This window comes from Aptenodytes patagonicus, chromosome 6 (genome assembly GCF_965638725.1).
Source record: "Aptenodytes patagonicus chromosome 6, bAptPat1.pri.cur, whole genome shotgun sequence".
Lineage (NCBI taxonomy): Eukaryota > Metazoa > Chordata > Aves > Sphenisciformes > Spheniscidae > Aptenodytes > Aptenodytes patagonicus.
Window position 1 is genome coordinate 11,674,960 of NC_134954.1, and position 12,283 is coordinate 11,687,242.

The 12,283-nt window shown below is 46.6% G+C and overlaps 1 protein-coding gene across 8 annotated transcripts in view; it reads right to left on the bottom strand.

Moving 5' to 3' along the window:
• LPP (LIM domain containing preferred translocation partner in lipoma) overlaps positions 1-12,283 on the bottom strand; it is a 352,635-nt gene that overhangs the window by 243,851 nt on the left and 96,501 nt on the right. For all 8 annotated transcript variants that reach the window (XM_076341104.1, XM_076341110.1, XM_076341109.1 and 5 more), the window contains one exon: positions 3,526-3,590. The gene's annotated coding sequence lies outside the window, so the exon portion shown is untranslated. The remainder of the gene's footprint in view (positions 1-3,525; positions 3,591-12,283) is intronic.

Consider the following 12,283-nt stretch of genomic DNA (forward strand, 5'->3'; position numbering starts at 1 on the left):
TATAATTTGTCCATTCACCAATATGTTTTCCTAAAAACGCCCATATGCTTTTCCTGCAGTTCCCATATGCTTTTGCAAAGAGAAACAAAAACATTTTGTTAGTTGCGAGCGATTGAGCGCCACATATTTCACAGAAGTCAAGTAGAAAAACAACAACAAAAAAAAGCAGTCAGCTGCTTCCCCCTCCCTTTCCTCTCTGTTCACGGAGGGAACTGTGAAGAGCAGGAAAAAAATTCAGCCCACAGCAAAATACACACACAGCTCATTTTTTTGCACTGCAAGATATTCTAGGAATTACAGGAGGAATCTTCATTAAAAACAAGCTATCAAAGATCTGGCAGCCGGTGGCATACCAGACAGTAATTCAGTGTTGGGTGTTCGGCTCCATGTTCAGTGCTAGCTCGGGTCCTCACCATGGGTAACGTAGCCCACAGGAATCCGGGCTCCCGGAGGAGCACATTAAATGAGCCTGGGGGAGGGGGGACAGCGTGATAAAGAGGTTACAGCCTTTCCGATTCACAGGACAGCTCATTTGATGCTAAATCTATCTATACCTGCAGGTATAAAGTCCCCTCCCGCGTGTAGGGCTTCCTACAGCATTAGCTGTCTTGCTAATGCAAATCCCAAAGCAGCGAGGGTGCAAGGGGAGTGGGCAGGCTGCTCGGTTCAACAAAGAGCAGGCACGTGGGTGTACAAGTATGCGTGTGTCAAAGCTGGAGCATGTGGGAACCATAGCTGTTTAGTTAGAGACTCATTAAGAAATGCAGTAGACCTGGGGCCAACGTTCAAAGAGGAGCAGTGTGAAACATTTCTCTGGAGAAAGATTAGCACATGTTCTTCTTTACACAAATAAAACTAAAGAGAGAACCATAATATGGACAAATAGATTAATTTCTGAAAAGCCAAGGGCACCGCATGCAAGAGCGGACGAGAGGGGAAGAGCTTTGTTACAGGGACATTGAAGCAGCGCATAGCCTTTCTTCCCTGGAAAAGAAATTCAGCTATTGCTGCATGAAGTTCTGATGTTAGCCCAGTCTTCATCACGCTCACTGTTACGGGAACACAGCTGCTTCCTTCTCAAAATGGCCGTGCATATACCTGTATATTGCTATAACCCTATGCATCGAGAGCTTGGGAGCATCTTTGTGAAGATTATGAAAATACACGAGGGCAGACGCCAAAGGACTACTGCAGTGCTTGACTCGAAAGTTTCAGCCTTAAGGTAGGAGTTTGAGGCTGACCTTCTATATAGGACATCCAGAACAGCATAGACCCTTCTACGAGAATAAAGACTTTCTGTGATGCAGTCCCATGTTCTACAGTTCTCCAGCAAATTTAACCAGGAATGCTCTTTGCAAAGTTAGCATTTCCTTACAATGATCTAATCTCACACAAAGCCTAATGAGAGGCCAGATGCAATAGGTCAAGAGCCCAATTTTCCACAGAAACAGAGCTGAAAAAACAGTCAAGAGAAGAGAAATCAATCTCTTGCACAGGGCACAGAGTAAAAAACAATTTGTCGGAGACAGCTTGCTTGGCAAGATACATTTTGTGATACGTTTTTGTCCTGAGAGGAGTTGTAAGCACCTGAACATCTGACTTCACCATTCGCAAATACATTGATGCTGTTGCTCGAGCTTTGAATAGAAAGCAAAACTAATGCTGTCTCATTAGTTAACAGTCTATAAGGATGGGCTTCTTCCTAGATTTCATATTTACAGCAACCCACTGGGACAGTTTATTAGAATTAGCCAGGAAAGCTGCCACAGAAAGAATGAGACTAACAGAAGAGATGCCATTAATCTTCCACAACCCAGCAACTGGGAAGACCAGGCCTTGAACCAAATTCTACTCTCTTGCTATTAATCTCCTGTCCTGTACTTATTAATCCCTTGTCTGTCTTTGTCTTTCAACATTTATTAATCTCCTCAACTGTTTGCAGTAAACAGGATGCTGAAATCTCATCTCCAGCTAGCCATAATTTACAAGACAAAAAAAAAACACCACAAAAAAATAAACCCAAGAAGAGGGTAAAGAAAGGAAGGAGGGATGTGCATTGCATATCAAAAGGGCAGAATGAAAGTGCAGTTATATTCAGTGACACAAGAGGGTAAAGAAGAAGCACTCCCAATTTCAGCGTGCCGTACAGACGTCTTACAATTCTCAAGTCAGGTAACATCAAGGCAAGTGAAGTAACTCCACTAGTCAAAACCATCAGGGTAGCGGAAGAATAAAACCCAGCACACACCCTCCCACATGGCAATGGGTTGCTCTGGACCAACGCTGGCTCACAACGCAGCCCCAGGTGCATGCGCCATGCGTGGCCTTCTGGGGCTGCCACTGGGCTCAGGGAAACATCACTGCAGCAAAGACTGCCCAGAGCCACCACGCTCTCCTAAGGCATGTCCCCTCCTGGAGAACTTCATGGCCATTGAGCAGTTATAGACCAGCAGTTATTATCTGCTTCTCATCGGGGCTGCTCGCTGCTTTCTTCCCCCAGTTGCCATGACTTTGTAGCACCTCTAGCACTTCCTTTGCCTCTGGGTCAGCACAACAGAGAGGCTTGAGGACAGACCTACTGCCCTGACACTGCTCCTTTTTTGCAATCTTATCTGAAGGCTCACCCTCACCGCAATTAATCATCATATCGTGGGATGGGCACAAAGCCCAATTCATGTCCTACACATAACCTGGCAAGGAACTCCTATAAGAGATTGGGGTGGTTCATCAGGCTGATCCTTAAGTCACAGCTAACTATCTCCAGTGAATTTAACGGAACTGGTAATTCAGAAGAATGAATTTACATTGGATATAAGGAAGAAATTTTTTACGATGAGGGTGGTGAGACACAAGAACAGGTTGCTCAGAGAGGTGGTGGATGCCCCATCATTGGAAGTGTTCAAGGTCAGGTTGGATGGGGCTTTGAGCAACCTGATCTAGTGGAAGATGTCCCTGCCCATGGCAGGGGGGTTGGACTAGATGACCTTTAAAGGTCCCTTCCAACCCAAACCATTCTGTGATTCTGTGAACTTGCTCCTCACATATATTTCTATTGAGGTTATTCTTAATAGGCTTATACGCTTTTCTGCTTTTGCCCACTGAAGCATGGTTAGATTAAAGCTAGCAATACAGTCAGCTCTCCATCATCAGCTGGGAGCGTATCCAGGCTGCAGAGAGCCACGCTATGGACGGGGAGCGAGTTCAGGTCCACAGCAGGAAAGTCTCATTCAACAAGAAGTTGAAGTAATACAGCCCACAGGACCAGCGCAGCTCTGCATGGGACCACGCAAATGTTCCCATGCAACACTCCCATTCCCAGGAGGCCCTGCACGTTTGCTGCTTCCAGACTTGGACCCAGAAATAGTAAAACCACCTCAAGCCTCCTGGGTTAGCCTGGCCTCCACCACCCTAGGCTTTGGAGAAATGCCCATCATTTGCTGCATGACCGAACGTGGTCCCAGGGTCCTCCTACTCTCTCCAAACTCAGCAGTTGGCAGAAGCCCCGAGACCTGATCCACTCCTCACCTGGAAGCAAGGCAGCCCCGTCAGGCACCCAGACAGACGTACGGACAGGCTCTTCCAAGGGACCTCTGCGGGTGCAAACAGAAAGGTCAGAATCAATGTTTTGCTCATTGTAAAAGCAGAAAGTAAATCAAGCTGGCTGTGACACCTCGCCAAGAAAACAGCCCCAAAAGGGCCCGTAACTCCAGCTGCCCTCCTGTACGGAGCAGACCATAGCATTTTTTTCCCCTCTGATACAACTCGTGTCAGTCTGTCCCTGTTTTGACCCATATAAGGGTTTTTCACACGTTGGCAGGACAGATTACATCTGAGCAAGTGTTGGAATAACTGAGGTTTATTTGGGAGAGAAGCTACTTGTTCTAAATCACTGTAGAGCTGGTGAAAGGCACTGACGTAAGGGCTGCAGGTAACAAGGTCTCTTTCAAAGCCTGACCAGACACCCTTCTGCCTCTCATGCTTAAAGGGCCTCTTCTTCCCAAGCCTCCTCCGCCGCTCAGGCCGCCAGTGAGTCACTCCCACAGCGTTGGCTTTGCTGTGCGAGCACCAAGAAGAACCGAAGCTGAGATGGGATGCATTAAACACACACCAATTGTGGAAAAAAACAAGCAGCAGGGTGAGACAGCCCAAACCCTACCTCCACCTCCAGCCCTGGTTTCCTTCTGGGTGCCTCCAAAGAGGCTCAGCTAAAAAGAAAACACAGGTTTTCTAAGTTACCACAAGCTGCTTTCAACCAGCAGCCTTTCATACTTCCAGCTTATTGATATCTGAGCCTACTCTGGTGTTTTCTATTTCCTTTCATCTCAGTCCTGGAGAAGAAATAAGCAAGTTTAAAAAAATACCACTGATGATTACTGAAAGGTCCAGTCCCCCTCCGCCTACCCCAGCTCTCCCAGCCCACCACGCTCCCGCCTCCCCCAGGTCACCCCCTGCTCCTCCTAACTGCATCCTCACCCCTATTTTCCTAAAGCCTGATTATCTCTTAACAAACATGGCTGAGATTAGCCAAGGAGTTAAAAAATCATTAAAGAGAGGGAGGAGAGACATATCTAGCCAGTCACATACACTATTTTTTTGGGGAAACCAGGCTGAAACCCATCAGCCCCACCATCAGCTGTCTTTGCTCAGGAGAAGCGGGTCTGGCAGGGCAGCAGCTTCGCCCTCCTGGTCCACGGCGGAGGAAGGGGAGCACAGGGGAGGAGAACTGCAGCAGTTGCTTCATATCCACACTGAAGTGCAAGAAGCACAGAGAAATTTGCTGAGGACCTGCCCACACAGACACTGGATATTCCTTTCATATTTGCCATGACAAAAAATTCATGTTAACATTTTTGCAAGCACTGTAAGCCCATATCAAGTAACAGCAAAGAGGCAGACAGGTGTCCTGACCACAGAGGAGACAGCGTATGCAAACAGTTTGGAATTTATTATTATTATTGTTATATTTTTAAAGGGGGAAACAAATCCCAGAGATTTTTCTGTGCATGATACATTTTCTGCTCTCTATTTGATGTTGCTTTCAGACTGAAGACTTCAAATAGCTAACCTATGCCTCAAGCCTACTTTAAACTAATGCCCTTTATGTGACCAGAAATGAATGCATGGTGAATCACTTATGCCACACACAGTGGGGGTGATGAGTGGTGGTCCATGTCTCCCGAGCACCGCATGGACACAGACGCGCTGGGGGAAAGGAGATCCCAGCCCTCTCTGCATCACAGCCTGATAATTCAGCAGTAGCGCCTTGGCATGTTTGGAGCTGGAAAGCACAAGCTCCGGGTCAACAGCCCAACCAGGAGCAGTCAGAGAGAACAACATAACTACTGGCATTTTATAGAGAGATATATAATCTGCACAGGCTGCACTTCCACTCTCTCCCCCTGCCTTTGGGAGTTGCTTAAGAGAAGCTGCATTTTAATTACTAGCCCAAATCAAGGGAATCTGATCCTGACAGCGAGGGAAAGAGAGCAACCCAAAGTTACAGACTTCGGGGTATGTGGGTCCCAGCTCTTCGCTTCTTTGCTGACATTACTGCTTCCAGGAATTAAATCAAAACCCCACTTAACTTCAGAGAGGTTGCAATTTGCATCTAAAGCGCTGCTTAAGCCTCAGTTGTAATAAACAGATACAGCTCCACTGAAATCGAAGGAGTTATTCTGATTTTGTCTGGTTACAGATCTACAGACCCATAAACATTACAGCTCATCCAACCTCCAGCTAAATATCCTCTAATAGAAGACCATTATCTTTGTCAGACTGATTTGGGCAACTTGTTTAAAGCACTCTTGACGACTCATTAGCATCTTTGGGTTTTGGTGGTTGTATTTTAAGAATAAACCCCAACAGCTATTAAGCACTTGTAAAAGGCATGTTAACAGTTTACAAACAAAGCTGGAGTGGAGATATAACTATGTTTTTGGCTTTTCATTGGTAAATTGGTAAAACGGAGGGAGCAAAGAAAACAGAAAAATGAAAGTGAGCTGTGCACACGCTGAAAAAAATCACCCATGTTATTTGACAGATGCTGAATTAAAAAGAAACACAGGGATAAGAGAAGCAAAATCATGCTAGAAAAAACCAATCCTCTCCTCCTTTTGAACCTTACTAAATTATATTTCAGGTATAGTGGACAGACAAGATGACGCGCACCCCAGGAAATACAGATGCACTTTGTTGGCCATCACTGGCAATAACAGCTGATCTCAGGCCGGGCTCCTCTCCCTCGAGCCTTCCTCACCCCCCTGTAATAAAGCATCCCAGCGGCAAGCTCATGCTGACCATGCTCTCCGGCAGCAGAGCAATGCTACGACCTGTTTTACAGCTCTCTGCCCAAGGGTGGATGCTACTGACCATCACTACATCCATACCATGGACCCACGGTTGCCTTCTTTAAACCATCTCACCAAATGAACTGGTTCCCCTGGGCAAAAGGCCACCCCATCCACTGTAACCGAGCTCCTGTTCAGATTGTTGCATTGCCACAGCTTTGTTGATGAAGGTGAGTCTTGGTTTGTTTGTTTTTCTCAGCTGTCCTGCCCAAATTATACTGCCAAGCATCAGTTGTAAGCCAAGCCTCAGACAGGGAGAGGTGGAAGAGTCTTGCCCGACATTTTGCAGAAAATCCACGAGCATCCCAGGCCCTGCCCTGGGGTTCAGGTGCTGATTAGGAAGGGCCAGCAACACCTCGCTGGAAAGAAGCCCTTTACAGCAGCTCCTCGACCTGCAAGCCTTCAGAAAGAGCAGTCCTGACCAGCATCGCAACCTGTTTCAGCCAAACAGAGGAGTGGTGGGTAACATTTGCACTATTTCCTCAGCTGCTTTTAATTTCACTCATTTATCACTCAAGGCAGGAAAATACTCTGAGATCCTCGTGTTTGGGTGTGCCTCGCTTCACAAACAGCTTTGCAAGCCAGCGAGTTAAGCAAGGCGGCAGCACTGCCAGGTCCTGTGCTAAGAGTGTAATGAGGGCACTGTGGTGCCAGCCCACGTCTCGCAGCCATCGGGCTGCAGGACGGCAGCAGATGGGAGCCACGTGTCCCAGCTGCTTTTCTGGGCTGGCACGCACGTCACCACACTTACAGGTACGGCTGTGACACCCAAACCGTGCTCCCCAGTCGCACGTGCCTGCACCGATGACAGCTCTCCGCTGGCTCAAAAGGGAAAGAGCAGAGAGTAGCACAGCCACACAACATGCACCCACCATCAGTGTGTGCACAGGGGTGGTGGGAGACAGGGACATTTACAGCCCCCCAAGGTGCACTCCATCATATTCCCTTCTGCTCTTCCAGCCCTGCATTCAGCTTTAAAAATCCATAGCTCCAGACATCCAGCCCACGTGCTGCTACTCCAGTTCAATGAGGAGAGGATGAGCTCAATTTTGCCAGTCAAATGGGAAGGGACCAAAAATAAAAAAAAGTTTAGTAATAGTATTTTGTTAAAATCAAACAAACACGCCCCCAGCAACTCAAAGACAAAAAGAGAAGAAGGGATATGGAGAAACAGTTTCCACTATTCCTGCAGTGGCAAAAAGCAGCTCCCAGTTGCAACCAAAGCTCGGGTAGCTCAGGTGCAGGAGGCAAGCCATCATGGTCTGCCATCATTGCGCACCATGGCACAGTCCTCCCATACCAAAGTGCTACTGAACTGTGAGAGCAGCTCATCTGGGAGGGTGAGAGGGGAGAGGATGCCCAGACACGCTGCTTAGTGCTTCTCAGCACCATTTGCTGAGCTGGAACTGCAGGAACAGCAGATCTGCGACAATGATCACACACATTCCTCTTGCACTGCAAAGCAATAGCCAAACGACGAGTACCTGGGGGTACAGGGCACCACAGGTACCCAGGGGTACAGGATAGCCAGTACCCAAGTACGCAGGGGCTGCCAGCCCCTCACCCAAGCCCTTGCCACGCACAGCTTCTCCAACAGGCTCCCTGCCTGATGAGGACCTTCCTTCCACCAGCCAAGTCTCCCCGCTGCTACGTAAGAGCTTCCCAGAGAGACCAAAAGAGAAAGTCAGGCACAGCTCAAATAAGCACCTGGATCTACAAACAACAGATTAAATTCTCAAGCTACAAAACTATGTTTTAGCAAAAGTGCAATTGAACTCCATGTACTTGTTACATTTCTAAATATACTCTGGTTGTCAAGACAACAAAGAGACTGATGGATCTCTGAAGTGTACTGTATCTATTTAATTGTCAGCATTTCAAACTGACTCGAGGAGGGAAAAAAATGCTGCGTGATAAGTCTAATCGTCATGGTTACCACTGGCTAACCCCATAATAAAAATATATATATTCTAGCTACATGTGCCAAGCCATGTGAGGAGCAGATGGGAGACGTTCTCATTACCACGACAGCCTCCACTGGAAACCTAAACTTGAGGAAGGATGCGAGAGACTTTACAGAGATCTCAGACACAACAGACATCGTGGGCTGCATCTTCCCAGTTGTTTGGCAGCAGTTGCTCAGGCTTTTCCACTGCGCTTATTCGCCCCATGCGTGCTGGGACAACCCATGGGGCTGGGGCTCCCTAACTTGCTAGTGTTCCTGTTTAGGGATCTCATCCCTCCCCCAAAAAAGCCCAAGATGTGAGTTGTTACTTCTTAAAAGCCTCTAGACATAATCTCAGGTGCAACCACCTTGGATTTGCGCTCCCACCTTCGCCTACTTGCTCTCCTCCCTCCAGGCAGCCATATCTGAGCCCATGGGCATCACTCCGGCAGGAGACTGCTACAGCCCGGCCCTTGTGTTCTCGTATTGTTAACAGCTAAAGCGAGGGCTACATCCAGCCTTGGAGAAAAGAAACAAATGGAAAGAAACAGCCAGCCACTGCTGCAGATACACCAGCCTGAGGCTGAGCTGGGAAACAGCACGCACCCCCAGCCAGCCTCTGCACCCCGTTTGACAAGCACGATTCAGCAGCGTGAAGAGCCCCACTATTCACGAGGTCCCTCCTGAAAGAGATGCTTTCCAAAAAACCCCTCAAACATTGGCTTTTTACATGGAAGACCTCCACAACATCATCCGAGATATCTACCTGCGCATAAAATGATTGTGGCTTTCCTTCGCTGACCAAAACTCATCCACCTACGCTCAGTTCTCACTTTTCTTTCATTAACCCAAAGTTTAAGTTGCAGGAGAAAGGCACAAGTTCCATCCAGGTATGAGAAGCAATGGAAAACAACTCATGTTCACCTGGTGAGTACTGATGTCAACGAATGGTCAGGTTTCCAATTAGTCTGAAGCTTCCCCAACTTTTTTGACAGAAACCACATCAAAGTCGAATCATCCTTAAAAATCTCCCTCAAACTGCTTCACTCCTTCGTACAGATAAAAGCTCTGTACCTCTGCTGTCAGACACGTTCATGGAAACCATAAGGCATTGCCTAAAACCATCTCCAGGAGAGCCACAAAGTAAAATTCGATCTGATTGGAAAACAATACTTAAGCAAAACACCACTTTCCAGGAGCCTCAAGCAAGACGTTTGAGTTTGTGGTATTTTCCCTGGAGCTTGCCCCCACTCATCACCAAGATGAACAATTTCTGAATTCCAAATATGAGATTCTCGGTGGTGTAAAACGAGCTTTCGTGCCTACCAATACAGTCACCGTGCGGTTCACCCTTGCGTACTGCTTCACAGAGAGGTCTGTGCATGGAGATGGGCAGCGAACATCAAAACAGAAGTAGCACAGAAGTGTTATTTCTGGGATTTGTGTGAGATTTATTTCAAATACTACTAAGGTTAGGAGCTAAAAAGGGGTCTTGGGCACAAAGAAGCCTACGTCTCAATTAAAGTCAAAGGGACTTAAAGGCAACTGGTTTTTTACAAGTATTTGGGTACACCCAAAGTGAAGCAGCATCAGCATTTCATCCCTAGGTGCCTAAATAATTCTGAAACTAAGCATTACCCGTAAGGAACTGAAAAGAGATTATAGCCCTTCTGAAAGCTGTATCCAGAGCTTAACTGAGCTGAAATCCCAAACAACCGAGAGCTTAAAATCATGCTCCAAAATGCATATTTCAACATCATACGGGTGCAGGAAGCTAACTTTGGGTTTCCTGTTACTGAAAGTGCTCACCTAGGGCACCAGCCTCTTATAGTTATGGCTTTGGGACAACTATTAGATGCTGTTCTAATAAACTACGTGCTCTCTGGAGCAAACTCCCCAGGAAGACTCCTTTGCTTTGGCACAAATTGACTCATTTGGTTGAGAGAAAAGGATGTTCCCTTGCATCATTTTCATTTGGTTTTTTTTTTGTAAGATAGAGAAACAGTTAATTTTGCTAAATGAGTGCTCTGTTGCCATGACTTCACTGCAGACAAACACAAAGCCATCAAGCTTCTTTTCCTTGGGCGTTGTTTTTTTTAAACAGGTATTTGATCATCTTGATTCTCTTCTTTCTTTTCCCAACATCTGGATTTCCAGCAATATCCGACAGTCAGACAGATACATAATGGCTATAGCTACTCACTAAATTAGAGAGATATTCCTGCACATATTCATCCCCTCACAATCCACCTCTGCCAGCTGTGCCAATGCACCCTCTGTGACTCCAATACGCAGAGCAGTGACGCCCGCAACAGCAGGCAGCAAATCTCTCCAAAGGAAACCCTAAATTCATGGGATTAGTCCCTGGAAGTCAGAATTCCCATGCTCCCGCCAAGGACTGACAGACGGCTCCATCTTGCTCACTGGCAAGCCAGGTTGCTGCCCAGGATTTTGCCCCAGTCTAAAACCAGAAGCCTCAAACAATTAAAGTCCTTCGCACTGCCTCAGTTTCTCAGACAGATGAAGAAGGCTGCGTATACGTGTCATCTGCCTCAGCGGGGTGTTGCGACATTGGCTGAGTTAATATTCACGAAGTACACTGGGCATTAAGAGTATTATAGACTTTACTGAGGTGGAAGGTTTTTTCTTTTTCCTTTTTTAATGTTTGCATTGAATAGACAGACTAAGTAGAAATGGCATTTGTAGCCTGCAGCCATTATCCTAGTAAATGGCTTATTACAGCATGCAGCCTACCAGCTCACCTCTATCCTGTCTCACTTAAACGCGTGTAGGTGGAAGTGCTGCTCATTCCAGAGAACTTTCTTTTTCACTGTCTCTGTCTGATGGAGACTCTTGATAGCTGGGCTCACAAGACAGGGCTTAGGATATAAATACTTCAGTACGAGCTTGTTGTTTGGTACCTATTTATGACAATCACAGAACAATTAATTACTTCCCGTCTAAGAATAATTCCCGTCTCTCCCAAAAAGGCTGAAGGGGGGTGAGTTTTGTCTCAAGACTTTCAATTTCCTGATGACTCACAGCAAATCCACTACAATAAGCTCAATACTTCAATCAGACTGTTTCTTATCAAGGTATATTCAATACATTACAACGATGTGGAGTGTGCTATTTTAAGGGCTAATTTCAGGCATTGTATGCGTAATGCCTTCTCATCTGAACACATGCTTTCTCCTGGACGAGACAGATGTACCTCCTGCACCACCACCTCTTTTCCTCCCCAGATCTTATAGATGAATAAACACTGCAAGAGCAGAAAATGAAGAACTGTACATTTGGTGCACTGATTTTCACAACACATAGCCCTTCAATAAATAGCCCTCTCTCCCACTTCACTAGTTCATTCCCTGCCCTTTGGCAATAAAATTACTTATGTGACAGCAGCATCTGACAAGAAGAAAACATTCACAGACTGCACAGGTTGCAACAAGTCCACAGCGTCTTGCTTTCTTCGTTCTAGGGCCAAGAATCATACGTTTATTTTTCTGCCCCAGGGAGCAACTCTGAATCCCTGTACAAATCCTCAATTGTCCCCAGTTCCCACGCCACCCACTCACAAGCTCCCAGGCTCCATCAAGCACGCAGGAGACACCTTGCCCAACCTCCGAGCAGCAACACAGGTTATGGGGACCAACAGGTGCCCTCTGGTCCTCACTAACTCTTTTATTTAACAAACCCTTAGATATAATCCCTTAGATATAATTTATTGTGTTGATTGGGCAATTGCTCCCAGATGGGTCATCTGAGTCTACAACAGGTTGCACTCTGCATCAGCCTGACCACAGTCAACTCTAGTGGAAACTGCCTCATCCGACCAAAGACGACTATGAAGAGCAGAGCAACAGTCACATCTCCCTGGACCATTCAAGGGCCCAGGTTCTCAAAACCAATGCGGCTAAAAGCTCCCAGACACCAACAGCTGCCTAAAAAATGTGTAGCTATGATGATAAATAGGTTAAAGACCATAGTG